Source organism: Nerophis ophidion, linkage group LG06, assembly GCF_033978795.1.
Source record: "Nerophis ophidion isolate RoL-2023_Sa linkage group LG06, RoL_Noph_v1.0, whole genome shotgun sequence".
Lineage (NCBI taxonomy): Eukaryota > Metazoa > Chordata > Actinopteri > Syngnathiformes > Syngnathidae > Nerophis > Nerophis ophidion.
In genome coordinates this window covers 47,571,964-47,593,456 of record NC_084616.1, presented here as the reverse complement: position 1 = coordinate 47,593,456, position 21,493 = coordinate 47,571,964, and the positions used below count along the sequence as shown (strand labels likewise).

Genomic DNA, 21,493 nt, shown 5'->3' with positions numbered 1-21,493 from the left:
AATGTCAGGAATGTTTAGGATTAACATACTTAATGTAACTGAAAACAAATATAATGTTAAACTGTTCTAGCCATATTTATCAAAACAAACAAGTATTTGTAAGTGCAAACAATTTTTCAGGAACATCTGCTGTTTCAAGCAAATATTTTAAAAAAGACCCATAGTTGCTGTCTTTAAAATAACAATGTAAACATCCAGTGTTACAAGTGTAAAACAATAATGGTCACTTTAGTGTCTTCCAACATTTACATCATGAGAAGCAGTGTCATATACAGTGGTCATTTTTCATATCAGTCTGGAAAATGTTTCTCAGAAAAGTAGACTAAAAATATACTGTTTTATGATGTAAATACCTCACAAACTGACGTTTGGCTCTGCTGGCTTCAAATATCTTTTTAGTATGACGGTTTATGAGGTGACGACTTCTCCAGCGTTGCTTTTCACCAGAGTGCAACTAAAATAAGCTCCAAATGTATCAAGTAGCTTTTTAGTTGACGCCTATTTCCGGCGTCAACATTTTTTTTGTCATTGTAAGCCACTAGAATATTTCTAACACTGGCTAGTTTATACCAACACCACAGGTGGCCAGTATACAGAAGTGTAGCACACACTTTAAAAATTTAGATCTTCACAGAAATTGTGCACATGCTGAATTTGGACACAGCATGTTTGCTTAAGCTTACAACTTTCGATGCTGCCTGTAAATATTTGGTCATCAGACTGGCCATTTGTAATAATATGATCCAGATGTTTACTTTGACTCAACACAGTAAGTGCAGAGCCAGATAGATATAAGTCAGGGAAGGCTAACTCTATGTCTTCTCTCCTAATTGCTATCATGCTTTTGCTTTTTTGGCAACGTAAATGATGTTAAAATCAGAACCATACCATGTGCATTTTTTTCAGAAGCTGTTAAAGACCAGCACTATATAAGTTAGAAATGACCAAATAATAGGCGTACATAAAGTAATTGATTACTTAGTAACCAATCCTACAACCTGTATTGGATGTGTTTGAAATAAAAAAAAAACTAATAATTCACATGAATATTAAAAAGGAAGTAGAAAATTCCCATGGACATTTTGATGGGCCTGCTATCTGTGCCCTGGACCTCTGGCTGGGGGTCACCGGAAGCCGCTGTACTTTTAAGATGATGCCGAGTGTTTGAATCCGTAAGCTTTAGGTGTAACCGTAGAAAATGAGCTACAGAGCTAGCCTAAAATGTTAGCATGCTTACATCAAAATGCTAACTTTTAGCATGTGTGCTAACAATAGCACCAAGAATGGATTAACGTGGACCCCGACTTAAACAAGTTGAACAACTTATTCGGGTGTTACCATTTAGTGGTCATTGTACGGAATATGTACTGTATTGTACAATCTAGGGAATAAAAGTTTCAATCAATCAATCAATGCTTACAGTTAGCACATTTCACCTACCAATTTATATGACTCTAAGGTCTATAGCTGCGAAAGTAGAGAAAAAAGGGCAAAATTATCGATAAAAAGTTAGCACTCAATGTTATCTTGCTAGCATGCAAATGTTACGCATGCTAACAGTTAATAAGTGTCACATACCAAGTTATATGACTCTGGATTAAACGGTTGTAAAATTACCTCAAAATGTGAGCATGTTAATGTTGGCATGCTAGTTTGCTAACATTGACATGCTAAAAGTTAGCATGTGTCACATTCCAAATTATATGGCTCTAAGGTGTATGGCTGCGGAATTAGGGGAAAAAGGATAAAACTAGCGCAAACAGTTAACACGTTGACGTTAGCATGCTAACAGTTACAAATTGTCACAAACCATGGTATATGTCTCTAGTAAATGCTTGTAAAATATGCTAAAAAATTAATGCGTTAACCTTAACATGCTATCAGATAGCGTGTTTCACATGCCGAGTTATATGACTAAGGTGTATGGCTGCAAAATTACACAAAATAGTGTAAAACTAGTTAAAAAAGAGGAGGAAAGACCTCGGCATGTAAATGAGACCGTCCACAAAACGGCGCACCCTGAAGAGTTGGTCAGAAAGCGGCTAGAAGATGGTCTGTAAAAGATAATTTATGCAAATTTTTGAACAAAGAACCACCGTTTCATGTTATGTAGACCAGAAGAAAATGTTTTTAGAATGTACGAAAAAGTTGTAATATGACCCCTTTTAAGATTTATTTGTCTACATCAAAGTTTCTTACCATCGTTGGACCACGACCGTCCCCTGGAATTATAATCCGAAAAATACGGTAGTTTGTTTTGTAAACAGGCTGACCTAAACTTTGATAATACTCTTTGTAATTAACAAATGCTTTCATATCATTCAACAAGGTTTATCCTGTTAAACTGTAAGTAGGTTAGATATGATTAAAATCAAGAGTAAGACTACTCATGCAGTGTTGATATGACATTGGCATGGAAACAGGAGATCGGAACAATGAAGTCAATGTTGAAACACACCCATGACACCGTTGTATGCATACAAGATGCTGACAATTTCCATGCGTTTTTTTACAATTTACCCACACTTTTTTCATCAATATTTGTACGTTTATGTAATTAGCTCCTTCACGCAACACTCCTTTAGTGTGAAACTTAATTTTTTACATACAGTTGCGATCAAAAGTTTACATACACTTGTAAAGAACATAATGTAAAGTACTCAGTGGCCTAGTGTCAGCCCGTAGATCGGTAGGTTGTGAGTTCAATCCCGGCCGACTCATACCAAAAACTAGAAAAATGGGACCCATTACCTCCGTTTTTGTCAGCATCAAGGATTGGAATTGGGGGTTAAACCACCAAAAATGATTCCCGGGCGCGGCCACCGTTGCGGCCCACTACTCCCCTCACCTCCCAGGGGGTGATCAAGGGTGATGGGTCAAATGCAGAGAATAATTTCGCCACACCGTGTGTGTGTGTGACATTGGTGCTTTAACTTTAATATTATGGCTGTCATGAGTTTCCAATTTTCAACTCTTATTTTTTTTGCGATAGTGTGACTGGAGCACATACTTGTTGTCACAAAAAAACATATATGAAGTCCATCCATCCATTTTCTACCGCTTGTCCCTTTCGGGGTTGCAGGGGGTAGTGGAGCCAATTCCAGCTGCATTTGGGCGGAAGGCGGTGTACTCCCTGGACAAGTCGCCACCTTAACACAGGGCCAACACAGATAGACAGACAACATTCACACTCACATTCACACACTAGGGCCAATTTAGTGTTGCCAATCAACCTATCTCCAGGTGCATGTTTTTGGAGGTGGGAGGAAGCCGGACTACCTGGAGAGAACCCACGCAGTCACGGGGAGAACATGCAAACTCCACACAGAAAGATCCCGAGCCCGGGATTGAACTCAGGACTACTCAGGACCTTCGTATTGTGAGGCACATGCACTAACCCCCGGTTCCACCGTGCTGCACAATCATGAAGTTGGGTTCTTTTATGAATTTATTATGGAAATGTCAGAAAACGAACAAATTTAGTTGAAGTGCACCAATTCTGTCAAGAAGAGTAGTCCAATATTCAAGCAGAAGCTTGTCAGAAGCTTGTGGATGGCTACCAAAAGCGCCTTATTGCAGTGAAACTTGCCAAGGGACATGTAACCAAATATTAACATTGCTGTATGTATACTTTTGACACAGCAGATTTAATCACATTTTCAGTAATCTCATAAGTTCATAAAAGAACCAAACTACATGAATGTTTTTTTGTGATCAACAAGTATGTGCTCCAATCACTCTGACAAAAAAAATAAGAGTTGTAAAAATTATTGGAAACTCAAGACAGCCATGACATTGTGCTCCATAGAACCTTGTAACCTTTTGATCGTGACTGTATAGTGGAAAATGCCATTGTATCTTTAGACACTGTGTGTGTACGCGTGTTCTTGTTTTGTGTGTTTGTGTTCAATTAGGCCAGCTGTAGCAAGCTTTCTAATTTCCTGTCTTCCGTTACTGCACAGTCAGCCAGTAGCATATTCTTTGCCATCTTCTGCCCTGGAGGCTCCACACACATACTGTATATACACACAGGGTACTGCCGGATTAGTCAGCTGGGCAAGTGTCCATTATGTGCACACACGTACGCACACACACACACACACACACACACACACACACACACACACATACGTGTTTGGGTGACATATGAGGACTTATGACAAAAACGTGACATATGGGGACATGCCTTTCCAATGGTCCTGCAGGCCTGGGAATCAGACGGTTAGTGAACCAGAATTTTAGACACACAGTGGTCTATTGAGATTTTTGCAACTCTTTTGTTTTTTTCTGAACCTGATTTTTATGGTACATATGAGGACTTGTCAGGTTTAGGTGACAAATGAAGACCAGAGTGTTTAAGATTTCAAGTTTATGTGACATATGACGACCATGACGTCACAGAGTGTTTAAGATTTCAAGTTTATGTGACATATGATGACCATGACGTCACCGAGTGTTTAAGATTTCAGGTTTATGTGACATATGATGACCATGACGTCACAGAGTGTTTAAGATTTCAAGTTTGTGAAATATGACAACCATGACATCACAGAGTGTTAAAGATTTCAGGTTCATGTGACATATGATGACCATGACGTCACAGAGTGTTTAAGATTTCAAGTTTATGTGACATATGATGACCATGACGTCACAGAGTGTTTAAGATTTCAAGTTTGTGAAATATGACAACCATGACATCACAGAGTGTTAAAGATTTCAGGTTCATGTGACATATGAGGCTAATGACATCAGAGACTTAACAAAACCACCTGAGTTGGTTTAGTTGATGTGTTGTCATTTAAAAAAAAAATCCCAATCCCATGCTACTGTAATCTAAAACCAAGAATAGTTTAAAAGAAACATGGGTAAAAATGTAATTGTCGATTAAGTGTAACTGAATTGTTTTTGTGGATTTTGTCGCTAAGAATTATCTGGAATAAATACAAAACGCTTGCTGTTTATTTTGCTTTTTTAATTGCTGGTAACATACTCAAACTACCACAGAAGATGTGGGAAAACATTTTTTTTTCCTTTTTTAAATATAATTCTGTTATGGATGTAGTACTTGATGTCAAGCCAATCTCTGTCCTGTAGAGTTACTAGTTCTTTATGGAGGGAGGCTTCACAATCTTTTTTACCTGGTACTTTGTTGCCAGTTACAAAATGCAACATGTGTCATTCAACTGCTTCCACTTCTTCCCCTTTGCAGCTGTCATAAAGGAGACAAAATACAATTTCTTACTGAAGGAATAATGACTATAACACAGTGAAAAGGTGCAAAACGTAATATAATATTCTAGTAAATGATGTGGATTATTTATTTACCCCGCTTTGGAGTGGACCAAGTGGAAGAAGCTTGAGACATACCCACTTCCAGCGATTTGTCCTGCTGTCAATCTGAAGGGAAGAATTAGAAAACTGTAAAAGTAAACATTTAACATATTGTGCTTTGTGAAGCAGCGGAGTATGTGTGTTGTCTGTCCATTTATGAATAATGCAGACCAGGAGTGTTGGCTGAGTTCTTAACGTTTGCTTTCAGAGCGTGCATATCACAACATACAAGATGCCGTCATGGCGACACAACCTATCCCGGGCTACCGTGCATGCTCGTCACTCCTGTTGCATGCTGGGTAGGGTAGTTCTTTTTTCCCCTGGCTCATAACATTACAATATAGTACCATGTATATGCGTTCAGTTTATCAAAGCACCAAGCAAACAGATATGGTCATAATTATTTTAAGTGCACTACGCAGAATAAACACAACATTATTAATATTGCTACTAAGGATTTGATCAAAAATTCCCTAAAACAGCCCACTACCTATAATATAAGTTTTTTAAACATAAGATCCCTGATCAAAAAAAAATGTTTCTGCTGTTACCTCAGAAATTGCCTGTTCAGATGTTATGATTGTGGCTCAGAGATTTGTATGTAGATTATATTTATTTTCCATAACAAACAGGATAACTTAAATACCCTGGCAGTGGCAATAAGCTTAAATGTTTGTATTTACATTTTTTGAGTTGATTTTCATAAAATATGCTATTTAACTGCTACTGTTTAACAAGGACTGATTTAAATTGTGTTTGCACAACAAATGTTTTGGCGCTTTTGTTCATGTGGGAGAATATTCCAATAAAGGTGCACTACACACTACTTTTGAATTCATTATTGGGCTTTGCGTATACAATGCAGTTAATCACGATTAATAAGAGAAATAGTGCGATTAACTTCGATTAAAAATTTTAATCGTTGCCCAGCCCTAATATATATACAAAAAAGTTGGTAAAATTGTGTTAGATGTAAATATAAACTGAATACAATGATTTGCAAATCCTTTTCAACCCATATTCAATTGAAAGCATTACAAAGACAACATATTTGATGTTAAAACTCAAACTTTTTTTTTTTTGCAAATAATAATTAACTTAGAATTTCATGGCTGCAACACGTGCCAAAGTAGTTGGGAAAGGGCATGTTCACCACTGTGTTACATCACATTTTCTTTTAACAACACTCAATAAACGTTTGGGAACTGAGGAAACTAATTGTTGAAGCTTTGAAAGTAGAATTCTTTACCATTCTTGTTTTATGTAGAGCTTAAGTTGTCGTATTTTACGCTTCATAATGCGCTACACATTTTCGATGGGAGACATGTCTGGACTGCAGGCGGACCAGGAAAGTACCCGCACTCTTTTACTACGAAGTAACACGTGGCTTGGCATTGTTTTGCTGAAATAAGCAGGGGCGTCCATGATAATGTTGCTTGGATGACAACATATGTTGCTCCAAAACCTGTATGGACCATTCAGCATTAATGGTGCCTTCTCAGATGTGTAAGTTACCCATGCCTTGGGCACTAATACACCCCCATACCATCACACATGCTGGCTTTTGAACTTTGCGCCTATAACAATCCGGATGGTTATTTTCCTCTTTGTTCCGGAGAACACCACGTCCACAATTTCCATATATAATTTGAAATGTGGACTCGTCAGACCACAGAACACTTTTCCACTTTGCATCAGTCCATCTTAGATGATCTCGGGCCCAGCGAAGCCCGCGACGTTCCTCTGTGTTGTTGATAAATGGCATTTGCTTTGCATAGTAGAGTTTTAACTTGCATTTACAGATGTAGCGACCAACTGTAGTAACTGACAGTGGTTTTCTGAAGTATTTCTGAGCCCATGTGGTGATATCTTTTACACACTGATGTCGGTTTTTAATGCAGTACATCGCTTACGTCCAGTGATTTCTCCAGATTCTCTGAACCTTTTGATAATTTTACGGACCCTAGATGGTAAAATCCCTAAATTCTTTGCAAAAAAAATGTTTAGCAGTTTTAACATCAAATATGTTGTCTTTGTAGCATATTCAACAGAATTGGGGTTGAAAATTCTTTGCAAATCATTGTATCCCGTTTATATGTACATCTAACACAATTTCCCAACTCATATGGAAACGGGGTTTGAATGTATTTATATACATATATATATATATATATATATATATATATATATATATATATATATATATATATATATATATATATATATATATATATATATATAGCCTATTATTTGCGCACTATTTACAAGTTATGTAACAAAAACACGACCACCGAAAAAATACTTTGATCAATGAAAACAGCGCTGTAGAAACCGGCTGTAAACATCTCCTGTTTTGCTAAACATGAGTTCCAAACTCCCTACTGACTAACATGGATGTACCCTTACGAAAATGATGTCATATAAACTGATCTGTGAGAGATTAAAATTAATAAATGTCTTTCAAAATATAGGTTGGGTCAAATTTAGAGCAGATATTGTAAAAATAGACATGTAATAACCTGTTGGAGGGATGAAGTCGGTTTATGGCTGTCATTTGAATCTAGAGAATGTTGAGAAAGAACCTCAACAGTTGGTTTCTGCAACAAAACACAAAAATATAATGTCATAACTAATTAATTATAACATTCTCACCACTTTTTGTTGATAAAAATCTGAGCATACAATGCCAGATAAAGGGTAAAAATTATTACAGAGTTTCAGCTCTTAGACAATTCATTAAGAATGTAACACACACAAAAATCTGGTTCAGAAAATATGAGGACCTGAATTGAGACACTCATTTTAAAGCTTTGACATTAACATTGTAACACACATTTTCTGGTTCAGAAAATATGAGGACCTTATATGAAACACACCTAAGTCTTTCTTGCTTCAAACAATATAAGGACATGACGAGTGCTCACATGTAGAATTTATGTTGTTGACTTGTAACATCTCCTGTTTTGCTAAACATGAGTTCTAAACTTCCTACTGACTAACATGGATGTACCCTTGCGAAAAAGTTGTCATATAAACTGATCTGTGAGAGATTAAAATAAATAAATGTCTTTCAAAATATAGGTTGGGTCAAATTTAGAGCAGATATAGTAAAAATAGACATGTAATAACCTGTTGGAGGGATGAAGTCAGTTAATGGCTCACATCTGAATCTGGAGAATGTTGAGATGGAACCTCAACAGTTGGTTTCTGCAACAAAACACAAAAATATAATGTCAAAACTAATTAATTATAACATTATCAGCACTTTTTGTTGATAAAACTCTGAGCATACAATGCCAGATAAATAGTAAAGATTATTACAGAGTTTCAGCTCTTAGACAATTAATTAAGAATATAAAACACACTAAAATCTGGTTCAGAAAATATGAGGACCTAAATTGAGACACTCATTTTAAAGCTTGGACATTAACATTGTAACACACACTAATCTGGTTTAGAAAATATAAGGACCTTATATGAAACACACCTAAGTCTTTCTTGGTTCAAACAATATAAGGACATGACGAGTGGTCACATGTAGAATGTATGTTGTTGACTTGTACCATCTCCTGTTTTGCTAAACATGAGTTCCAAACTCCTTACTGACTAACATGGATGTACCCTTACGAAAATGTTGTCAAATAAACTGATCTGTGAGAGATTAAAATTAATAAATGTCTTTCAAAATATAGGTTGGGTCACATTTAGAGCAGATATAGTAAAAATAGACTTGTAATAACCTGTTGGAGGGATGAAGTCGGTTTATCGCTCACATCTGAATCTGGAGAATGTTGAGATAGAACCCCAACAGTTGGTGTCTGCAACAAAACACAAAAATATAATGTCAGAACTAATTAATTATAACATTAACAACCACTTTTGGTTAATAATATTCTGAGTTATAATTCTACATAAACAGTAAAGATTTTTATAGTGTTTTAGCTCTTAGACTATTATTTAAGAATGTAACATTCACTAAAATGTGGTTCAGAAAATATGAGGACCTGGATTGAAACACTCATTTTAAAGCTTTGAATTAAACATTGTAACACACACTAATGTGGTTCAGAAAATATGAGGACCTTATATGAAACACACTGAAGTCTTTTTTAGTTCAAACAATATGAGTACATGACAAGTGATCACATACAGAATTCATGTTGCTGACCTGTAACATCTCCTGTTTTGCTAAACATGAGTTGTTATTTCCACACTGACTAACATGGATGTACGCTTAAAAAATGTTGTCATATAAACTGATCTGTGAGAGGTTAAAAGGATTAAATGTCTTTTGAAGTATAGGTTGTGTCAAGTTTTTAGCAGATATAGGGCAGCACGGTGGTACAGGGGTTAGTGCATGTGTGTCACAAATCGAAGGTCCTGAGTAGTCCTGAGTTAAATCCTGGGCTCGTGATCTTTCTGTGTGGAGTTTGCATGTTCTCCCCGTGACTGCGTGGGTTCCCTCCGGGTACTCCGGCTTCATCTTACCTCCAAAGACATGCACCTGGGGATAGGTTGATTGGCAACACTAAATTGGCCCTAGTGTGTGAATGTGAGTGTAAATGTTGTCTATTTGTGTTGGCCGTGTAATGAGGTGGCGACTTGTCCAGGGTGTACTCCGCCTTCCGCCCGAATGCAGCTCAGATAGGCTCAAGCACACCCCGCCACCCCAAAAAAGGGACAGGTAGTAGAAAATGGATGGATGGATGGATAGTAAAATAGTCAAGTAATAACCTGTTGGAGGGATGAAGTCGGTTTATCGCTCACATGAATCTGGAGAATGTTGAGATAGAACATCAACAGTTGGTGTCTGCAACAAAACACATAAAAATAATGTTAGAACTTATTAATTATAACATTATCAGCACTTTTTGTTGTTAACATTATGAGCATATAATGCCAGATAAATAGTAAAGATATTTATAGAGGGTTTCTGTCTCTTGTCCCGCTCATGTCTTGAGATGAACTTCCCTCGGTACTCGACCACAAAAGAACCTTTTTAAATTGATGCAAGAGCAAATACACCATATCCTGATAAAACAGTTTATCAATTAACAATGTTTGGAATATCTGTTTTAAAAAGGAATAATAATAGTCGTTACTTGACAAAAAATTCAATTACAAACAGAATTACTCTTTCATAAATGTAAATAATTATTAAATTAAGTACAAACCCCGTTTCCATATGAGTTGGGAAATTGTGTTAGATGTAAATATAAACAGAATACAATGATTTGCAAATCCTTTTCAAGCCATATTCAGTTGAATATGCTACAAAGACAACATATTTGATGTTCAAACTTATAAACGTTTTTTTGTGTGCAAATAATCATTAACTTTAGAATTTGATGCCAGCAACACGCGACAAAGAAGTTGGGAAAGGTGGCAATAAATACTGATAAAGTTAAGAAATGCTCATCAAACACTTATTTGGGACATCCCACAGGTGTGAAGGCTAATTTGGAACAGGTGGGTGCCATGATTGGGTATAAAAACAGCTTCCCAAAAAATGCTCAGTCTTTCACAGGAAAGGATGGGGCGAGGTACACCCCTTTGTCCACAACTGTGTGAGCAAATAGTCAAACAGTTTAAGAACAACGTTTCTCAAAGTGCAATTGCAAGAAATTTAGGGATTTCAATATCTACGCTCCATGATATCATCAAAAGGTTCAGAGAATCTGGAGAAATCACTCCACGTAAGCGGCATGTCTGGAAACTAACATTGAATAACCGTGACCTTCGATCCCTCAGACGGCACTGTATCAAAAACCGACATCAATCTCTAAAGGATATCACCACATGAGTTCAGGAACACTTCAGAAAACCCATCTATCCGTCCATTTTCTACCGCTTATTCCCTTTTTGGGGTCGCGGGGGGCGCTGGTGCCTATCTCAGCTACAATCGGGCGGAAGGCGGGGTACACCCTGGACAAGTCGCCACCTCATCGCAGGGCCAACACAGATAGACAACATTTACACTCACATTCACACACTAGGGCCAATTTTTAGTGTTGCCAATCAACCTATCCCCAGGTGCATGTCTTTGGAAGTGGGAGGAAGCCGGAGTACCCGGAGGGAACCCACGCATTCACGGGGAGAACATGCAAACTCCACACAGGAAGATCCCGAGGCTGGATTTGAACCCAGGACTGCAGGACCTTCGTATTGTGAGGCAGACGCACTAACCCCTCTGCCACCGTGAAGCCCACTTCAGAAAACCACTGTCACCAAATACAGTTTGTTGCTATATCTGTAAGTGCAAGTTAAAGCTCTATTATGCAAAGCGAAAGCCAATTATCAACATCCAGAAACGCCGCCGGCTTCTCTGGGCCCGAGATCATCTAAGATGGACTGATGCAAAGTGGAAAGGTGTTCTGTGGTCTAACGAGCCCAAATTTCAAATTGTTTTTGGAAATATTCGACACCGTTTCATCCGGACCAAAGGGGAAGCCAACCATCCAGACTGTTATCGACGCAAAGTTGAAAAGCCAGCATCTGTGATGGTATGGGGGTGCATTAGTGCCCAAGGCATGGGTAACTTACACATCTGTAAGTTACCCATCTGTTTGGAACAACATTTGCTGCCACTTAAGCGCCAACTTTTTCATGTACGCCCCTGCTTATTTCAGCAAGACAATGCCAAGCCACATTCAGCACGTGTTCAGCTTCATAAAAAAAGAGTGCAGGTACTTTCCTGACCGGCCTGCAGTCCTATCAAAAATGTGTGGTGCATTATGAAGCGTAAAATACGACAGAGGAGACCACGGACTGTTGAAGGACTGAAGCGCTACATAAAACAAGAATGGGAAAGAATTCCACCTTCCAAGCTTCAACAATTAGTTTCCTCAGTTCCCAAACGGTTATTGAGTGTTGTTGAAAGAAAAGGTGATGTAACACAGTGGTGAACATGCCCTTTCCCAACTACTTTGGCACGTGTTACAGCCATGAAATTCTAAGTTAATTATTATTTGTAAAAAAAATTATTCCGTTTGGATTTACATCTAACACAATTTCCCAACTCATATGGAAACGGGGTTTGTAATTAATGTGTTACTTGAAAAAGAAAAGTTTTAAATATCTAGCATATGCAGTTGAGAGACATTTCACGAGAGCAGAGTGTGTGTGTGCCTTTAAAAAGCTGTGCCTTTTGCCAAGTGGGACGTCAGCGCCCAGACATAGCAGAATAGTTCAGCTGTATTTTTTAGCTTAGCAGTGGCAGTTAAGATAGTTCTGTTGAATGTTTTTGTTTGCGTGTGGATGAGGCCTCTTTCTATTTGATATCGTGTTCGTAATTACTTCCGGGGGTTGCTTTCATTAGTAAAAAGATATTACCTGCACTAAACCTTTTGTGCTTCTAACGCTGTCTTGTTGACATACAATCACATCAAAAGTAGCATGCCACATTACATCAAACGCATCGTAACAGCGTTGTAGCGTACATAAAAGTTATTAGATTACTCGTTACCGGTAAAAGTAACAGCATTAGTAACATCGTTTTCATATACCGCTGTTATACCATCCATCCATCCATCCATCATCTTCCGCTTTTCCGAGGTGGGGTCGCGGTGGCAGCAGCCTAAGCAGGGAAGCCCAGACTTCCCTCTCCCCAGCCACTTCGTCTAGCTCTTCCCGGGGGATCCCGAGGCGTTCCCAGGCCAGTGGGAGACATAGTCTTCCCAACGTGTCCTGGGTCTTCCCCGTGGCCTCCTACGGGTTGGACGTGCCCTAAACACCTCCCTAGGGAGGCGTTCGGGTGGCATCCTGACCAGATGCCCGAACCACCTCATCTGGCTCCTCTCCATGAGGAGGAGCAGCGGCTTTACTTTGAGTTCCTCCTGGATGGCAGAGCTTCTCACCCTATCTCTAAGGGAGAGCACCCCTACACGGCGGAGGAAACTCATTCCGGCTGCTTGTACCCGTGATCTTATCCTTTCGGTCATGACCCAAAGCTCATGACCATAGGTGAGGATGGGAACGTAGATCGACCGGTAAATTGAGAGCTTTGCCTTCCGGCTCAGCTCCTTCTTCACCACAACGGATCGATACAACGTCCGCATTACTGAAGACGCCGCACCGATCCGCCTGTCGATCTCACGATCCACTCTTCCCTCACTCGTGAACAAGACTCCGAGGGGCCATAGAGGTCGGGTGCATTGTGAGCTGGGCGGCAGCCGAAGGCAGGGCACTTGGCGGTCCGATCCTCGGCTACAGAAGCTAGCTCTTGGGACGTGGAACGCTGTTATTCCAAACACTTCTAATTAAAGCCATATAATACAACCTCTATTAGACAGTAAGGAAATGATCCAAATGAGATGTTGATACAGTTACCATTGATATGATACATAACAAGACATACCTTTCCAATCATTGATCCACTGGGCCTTAAAACAAGACTTGTCACATCCAGATCACATAAACTCGGTGGCTTCAGCCTCAGGATTACATCTCGCTCTTCTTTTGGGCACGATGTCTATATCATGTGTTGATGCGCCTAACAAATCCAAACATAAAAATGAAAAAAAGTCAGTGACACAGAAATAAAACAAAGAACTAAACCCTTCAAAAACTGTTAAATTTAGGCTCAATGCAGACATGAAGCTTCTCAAACAAAGAACTAATGTAAGAATATCAGTAACATGCCTACTCGACAGTGCTTATCAGCTTGAAATATTTGTATTTGAGAAAAAGTATAAACAATTTGAAGAACTCTAGTCTGTCTTGTTTAAAATTAAGACAAGGTTTACTTGCATAGTGATCAAGGATGATGGGTCAAATGCAGATAATAATTTCACCACACCTAGTGTGTGACAATCACTGCTACTTATAATCTTCCATGCAACTTTAAAAAAAAAAAAAATTAAATGCCTTTTGGCCTTGGCCCAGAACTGAAATGCTTTATTTAACCTCATAAAATCAAATCTGGTTGCAATTAATAACAAAAAACATTTTACTGTTCTTTATAATGAACTATTTTCCTATGTTAAAAAACATTGGTCTATTTAATTACTTTAAACTCCATTTTATGCTCACCTGATTCAACCATGCTGCCGAAGACTGTCAAAGATGGTTTGTGGCCAAGATAGATGTCTCCCTCTGGTGCTGCACGTCCCGGAAGTACTGTTCACTGAGCGCTCTGTTGTGCTCAAAATCGTGTGTGAAGTTTTGTATTTCGATTATAAATGGTCCTTTTGGAAAACCCTTTTTATATATATTCAATATTAAGTGTGATACGTGAGCTGTATAACTTCCAAGATGAAAATAGTTAACTAGTGATTTAGCCCTCTGTTAGGAGCAGACATCATCCACTGGCCAATCAGGCAGCGCCTAACTGAAAATTGGACCAATCAGACGCCGAGACTCTTCAGAGTGGGCGGAAGTAAGCATCTTGAACACAATGTGAAGTGAATACCTCCAAAAACAATCCCCAATTGAATCCAAAATTTGTCCCAAAGATAAAAATACCAAAATCATGTGCTATTGTAACCATTTGAAAATATTAAATAGTGGATGTAGTTTGAATTGCATTTGAATTATCGCCTTTGTCTCAATCAAGGTTGAAGGTTTTTTTTCAGGCACATTTAAAGTAATTATTGTGCGGCATTGTATTTTAGACAACAGAATAGAAAAAAGCCCAATACAGTAAAATACTGAATCAAACCGATTAAATCATCACCATAATCCCTTTATTATTGATTGTCCAGCACAAATCCTCTCCAGATAAACCAAATGAATAGATAAAACTAACATAAAAAAGGTTAAGATCATCAGATCAGTTGAAAATGTGTTATTTGATTTAGAATTCAAAAGTATGTTTATTGCTGTAATGATTAGATGTTTTTCAAAATGTTGGAGTGTGTAAGTTTCTGACCCACATGACATATGAGGACATATGACATATGAGGACAAGTGTGTGTGTGTGTGTGTCCTAATAGCAAAGATGGCCACTAGGGGCAAAATCGAAGGTGACCAAAAAAATTACACACACTTTCACACACTTTTTCTGAAAATTTGACAAATGAAGACTTTAGAGATTTTTGGTCTGGGAACATGCTGGGAGGGTCTAGAACACGATAGCATTGCGGGAAATATGGGGACATGGAAAATGTCCCCATATTTCAACAGGTCCTCATATGTAAGGTGAAATTTCATAAAAATGTCCCCATATGTCACTTTGACAAACGCACACACACACACACCCAAAGTCTAATATTCATATCCTCCCCCACCGCATTTATCCAGACAGTACAAGTGAGACGTCTCATTAGCTTTTCAAACTATGCTAATCATGAAAAGCTAAAAACAATGGCTCCCAAGTGAAGGCCCTCCAAACCAAACAGGTTGATGCACTTTGCACAACACAAATGTGTGTTGTCCCTAAAATGTCAGCAGCCATTTGCTGTGTGTGTGTGTGTGTGTGTGTGTGTGTGTGTGTGTGTGTTTCTGACTCATGGCTTTTGCCTCGAGAGCGGATAAGTCTCTATTGACACACACACACACGCACACACAAACACAACACACACGCACAGAAAGGCAGGTATCAAAGAGAGTATGCTTTGAGGCGTTTAAATGAAAGGCTGAAGGCAGAAATGACAATGTTTTCTGGCAGGGCTGTACATCTGTGTCTGGCTGAGAGGCAGAGCTTGAGAAATAAAGTCAGTATTGTGATCTGAACAGCAGATATGAGCTCCCCTAACTGCCTCCATCTGTCCTCACACAGCCCGCGTTTGAAGTCTCACTTGGATCTGCGTTCTAGTCAATAGCCTTGTTCATTTTTGTGCGCCACCTAAATCACTGCTCGGCGCTTTGTCTTGCTCCTCTGAAACTAATCATCATTATGACTGATTGTGTTATTTTTTTTCATCCTCGCTTCCTTAGTACTCTTCTGTTTCTCTCTCTTTGGCTTTCATGCTAAGACCATCATGTGGCAGAAAGTGTGTTGGCGGTAAAGACAAATATTTACATTAGACTGTGGCTGGCCATTTTGTAGGAAGAGCAGCCAAGGTTAGCGTAGGTTAGTGTGCTCCATTTTCAACCCACTGCTCCGTGGGAGGTAGTGTACTATGGTCAACTTTTTCTGTTTTCCTATTAATTCGGACATATTTCCGTATATGAAGAAAAAAATAACAGTCATGTTCCTCTTCAAGAAATTTAGGAATACATTTAACAGTGAACATTTTAGATGGATAAATTCTGATTCTTTTGCAGAGGTTGTGTTTGTTTGTGTGTGTCTGTGTGTGTGTGTTTGTTTGTTTGTTTGTGTATATATATATATATATATATATATATATATATATATATATATATATATAGTGAAGAAAAGAAAACAAGTATTTGAACACCCTGCTATTTTGCAAGTTCTCCCACTTAGAAATCATGGAGGGGTCTGAAATGTTCACGGTAGGTGCATGTCCACTGTATGAGAGATAACCTAAAAAGAAAAATCCAGAAATCACAATAGGATTTTTTAACAATTTATTTGTGTAATACAGCTGAAAAGAAGTATTTGAACACCAACATTAATATTTGGTAGAGAAGCCTTTGTTTGCAATTACAGAGGTCAAACGTTTCCTGAAGTTCTTCACCAGGTTTGTACAGACTGCAGGAGGGATTTTGGCCCACTCCTCCACACAGATCTTCTCTAGATCAGTCAGGTTTCTGGGCTGTCGCTTAGTAACAGACTTTCAGCTCCCTCCAAAGATTTTTAACTGGATTTAGGTCTGGAGACTGGCTAGGCCACTCCAAAACCTTGATATGGTTCTTATGGAGCCACTGTTTGGTTTTCCTGGCTGTGTGCTTTGGGTCATTGTCTTGTTGGAAGATCCAGCCACGACTCATCTTCAATGATCTGACTGAGGGAAGGAGGTTTTTGGACAAAATCTCACAATACATGGCTGCAGTCATCCTTTCCTTAATACAATACAGTCATCCTGTCCCATGAGCAGAAAAACACCCCCAAAGCATGATGCTACCACCCCCATGCTTCACAGTAGGAATGGTGTTCTTGGGATTTTACGCATCATTCTTCTTCCTCCAAACACGCATAGTGGAATTATGACCAAAAAGGTAAATTTTTGGTTTCATCTGTCCAAAAAACTTTCTCCCATGACTACTCTGGATGATACAAATAGTCATTGGCAAACGTAAGACGGGCCTTAACATGTGCTGGTTTAAGCAGGGGAACCTTCCGTGCCATACATGATTACAAACCATGACATCTTAGTGTATTACCAACAGTGACCATGGAAACAGTGGTCCCAGCTCTTTTCAGGTCATTGACTAAGTCCTGCCATGTAGTCCTGGGCTGATTCCTCACCTTTCTTAGCATCATTGAGACCCCACGAGTTGATATCTTGCATGGGGCTCCACTCCGATTGAGATTGACCGTCATGTTCAGCTTCTTCCATTTTCTAATGATTGCTCCAACAGTGGACCTTTTTTCACCAAGCTGCTTGGCAATTTCTCCGCAGCCCTTTCCATCCTTGCGGAGTTGTACAATTTTGTCTCTGGTGTCTTTGGACAGCTCTTTGCTCTTAGCCATGCTGAATGTTTGGGTCTTACTGATTGTATGTGGTGGACAGGTGTCTTTATGCAGCTAACGACCTCACACAGGTGCATCTCATTCAGGATAATACAGTGTAGTAGAGGAGGACTTTTAAAGGCGGACTAAAAGGTATTTAAGGGTCAGAATTCTAGCTGATAGACAGGTGTTCAAATACTTATTTTCAGCTGTATCACATGAATAAATTGTTTTTCTTTTAGGTTATCTCTCATACAGTGGACATGCACCTACCGTGAAAATTTCCGACCCCTCCATGATTTCTAAGTGGGAGAACTTGCAAAATACAGAGTGTTCAAATACTTATTTTCTTGGCTGTATATATATATACACAGTCATGAAAATAAGTATTTGACCCCTCCATGATTTCCAAGTGGGACAACTTGCAATATATATATATATATATATATATATATATATATATATATGTGTGTGTGTGTATATCGGTCATATTGGTCAATAACAAAAATTCAACTCAATACTTTGTAATATAACCTTCGTTGGCAATAACAGAGGTCAAACGATTACTATAGGTCTTTACCAGGTTTGCACACACAGTAGCTGGTATTTTCGCCCATTCCTCAATGCAGATCTTCTCGAGAGCATTGATGTTTTGGGGCTGTCGCCAAGCAACACAGACTTTCAACTCCCTCCACAGATTTTCTATGAGGTTGAGGTCTGGAGACTGGCTAGGCCACTCCAGGACTTTCAAATGCTTCTTACGGAGCCACTCCTTCGTTGCCCGGGCGGTGTGTTTGGGATCATTGTCATGCTGGAAGACCCAGCCACGTTGCATCTTCAAAATTCTCACTGATAGGAGGTTTTGGCTAAAAATCTCACGATACATGGCCCCATTCATTCTTTCCTGAACACAGATCAGTCGCCCTGTCCCCTTAGCAGAAAAACAGCCCCAAAGCATGATGTTTCCACCCCCATGCTGCACAGTAGTTATGGTGTTCTTGGGATGCAACTCAGTATTCTTCCTCCTCCAAACACAACAAGTTGAGTTTATACCAAAAAGTTCTATTTGGTTTCATCTGACCACATGACATTCTCCCAATCCTCTGCTGTATCATCCATGTGCTCTCTGGCAAACTCCAGACGGGCCTGGACATGCACTGGCTTAAGCAGAGGGACACGCCTGGCACTGCAGGATTTGATTCCCTGTCGGCGTAGTGTGTTACTGATGGTAACCTTTGTTACTTTGGTCCCAGCTCTCTGCAGGTCATTCACCATGTCCCCCCCTGTGGTTCTGAGATTTTTGCTCATTTTCATGATCATTTTGACCCCACGGGATGAGATCTTGCGTGCCGTGGGCCTTTAAAACATTAGCTGTGGGCTGCAAATGGCCTCTGGGGCACACTTTTTTCACCCCTACTTTAGATCATAAAAAATAAAATCTGATAAATCTATGGATAAAAAGCAGAGCCTGGCGACACATGTGCGTTTATCATAACTCTTCTGCCCTCTCTGTCTCTGCCCCTCCCTCATGAATTTTGCTGCGCACACAATTTGTTTTGTTTTTAACCCCTTCTTTACCCTGAACGTAGATTGAAAATACACACAACCCTAAGTCAAAATGCCGGACATTTGAGGCATTTAAGAAACCCCGCCCTGACAGCTCCGCAAAAGATAACATGTCCGGTGAAAAGAGGGCGTATGGTCAGTGTATCGTAGCCCATTCGTTGCTAGCATGCCGTGTTGTGCCTCGGTGTGCATTGTTTACACAACATGCGGTATGCCACTTAATATGTCAATGTGGAAACTCGTTCGATACACCTCCGAACCGAACCGAAACCCCCATACCAAAACGGTTCAATACAAATACACATACCGTTACACCCCTACTATATAGTATAAAAACTTTATTTTTATAGTACTTTTTTATATTAATATAAAACTGAAAGCAGTTTGACTGATGAAGATAGTCTAATAAACAAGCTTTGTTCTTTTGCAACGCCTCCTAGTGTTTCAGTACAACAGTTTGGCCAACAAAAATAAACAGGAGTGATACTTCTTTCAATTGGATGTGGTTTAATGGCTACAATGAAATGCAATTAGGATTATAAATTCAACTTGTTTTTTCTACTGGTACTTTAAAAGCTCTATCTTCGGCCAAATGTATATCATTTACATCGTATCTATAGCGCAACCTTAGTGGCCATAATGTCATATGTCAAAGGTTTTAATCGAACCAGTTTAATCCATCCATCTTCTTCCGCTTATCCGAGGTCGGGTCGCGGGGGCAACAGCCTAAGCAGGGAAACCCAGACTTCCTTCTCCCCAGCTACTTCGTCTAGCTCTTCCCGGGGGATCCCGAGGCGTTCCCAGGCCATCGGGGGCGGTACCTCTGGATTGGCAGACCGGGGTGGTGGTTCCTCTCTTTAAGAAGGGGGACCGGAGGGTGTGTTCCAACTATCGTGGGATCACACTCCTCAGCCTTCCCGGTAAGGTTTATTTGGCGTACTGGAGAGGAGGCTACGCCGGATAGTCGAACCTCGGATTCAGGAGGAACAATGTGGTTTTCGTCCTCGTCGTGGAACTGTGGACCAGCTCTATACTCTCTGCAGGGTTCTTGAGGGTGCATGGGAGTTTGCCCAACCAGTCTACATGTGCTTTGTGGACTTGGAGAAGGCATTCGACTGTGTCCCTCGGGAAGTCCTGTGGGGAGTGCTCAGAGAGTATGGGGTATCGGACTGTCTTATTGTGGCGGTCCGCTCCCTGTACGATCAGTGCCAGAGCTTGGTCCGCATTGCCGGCAGTAAGTCGAACACATTTCCAGTGAGGGTTGGACTCCGCCAAGGCTGTCCTTTGTCACCGATTCTGTTCATTACTTTTATGGACAGAATTTCTAGGCGCAGTCAAGGCGTTGAGGGGTTCCGGTTTGGTGACCGCAGGATTAGGTCTCTGCTTTTTGCAGATGATGTGGTCCTGATGGCTTCATCTGACCGGGATCTTCAGCTCTCACTGGATCGGTTCGCAGCCGAGTGTGAAGCAACCGGAATGAGAATCAGCACCTCCAAGTCCGAGTCCATGGTTCTCGCCCGGAAAAGGGTGGAATGCCATCTCAGGGTTGGGGAGGAGACCCTGCCCCAAGTGGAGGAGTTCAAGTACCTAGGAGTCTTGTTCACGAGTGGGGGAAGAGTGGATCGTGAGATCGACAGGCGGATCGGTGCGGCATCTTCAGTAATGCGGACGTTGTACCGATCCGTTGTGGTGAAGAAGGAGCTGAGCCGGAAGGCAAAGCTCTCAATTTACCGGTCGATCTACGTTCCCATCCTCACCTATGGTCATGAGCTTTGGGTCATGACTGAAAGGATAAGATCACGGGTACAAGCGGCCGAAATGAGTTTCCTCCGCCGTGTGGCGGGGCTCTCCCTTAGAGATAGGGTGAGAAGCTCTGCCATCCGGGAGGAACTCAAAGTAAAGCCGCTGCTCCTTCACATCGAGAGGAGCCAGATGAGGTGGTTCGGGCATCTGGTCAGCATGCCACCCGAACGCCTCCCTAGGGAGGTGTTTAGGGCACGTCCAACCGGTAGGAGGCCACGGGGAAGACCAGTTTAATCTGGTTTCTCTAAATTGCACACTTTGGCATCATCCCTGTCA

At 40.1% G+C, this 21,493-nt stretch overlaps 1 protein-coding gene and 1 long non-coding RNA gene across 8 annotated transcripts in view; one reads left to right on the top strand and one right to left on the bottom strand.

Annotated features, from left to right (window-relative positions):
- The window catches only part of rerea (arginine-glutamic acid dipeptide (RE) repeats a), a 346,862-nt gene that overhangs the window by 231,541 nt on the left and 93,828 nt on the right, over positions 1–21,493 (top strand). The gene's annotated exons all lie outside the window — the stretch shown is intronic.
- On the bottom strand, positions 4,081–15,527 carry LOC133554799 (uncharacterized). Its single transcript, XR_009807218.1, has 8 exons — positions 14,362–15,527; positions 13,688–13,822; positions 10,066–10,141; positions 9,072–9,149; positions 8,461–8,538; positions 7,851–7,928; positions 5,326–5,397; positions 4,081–5,209 (listed from the first exon to the last, which is right to left on the bottom strand). It is a non-coding gene; the product is annotated as an uncharacterized LOC133554799 (long non-coding RNA).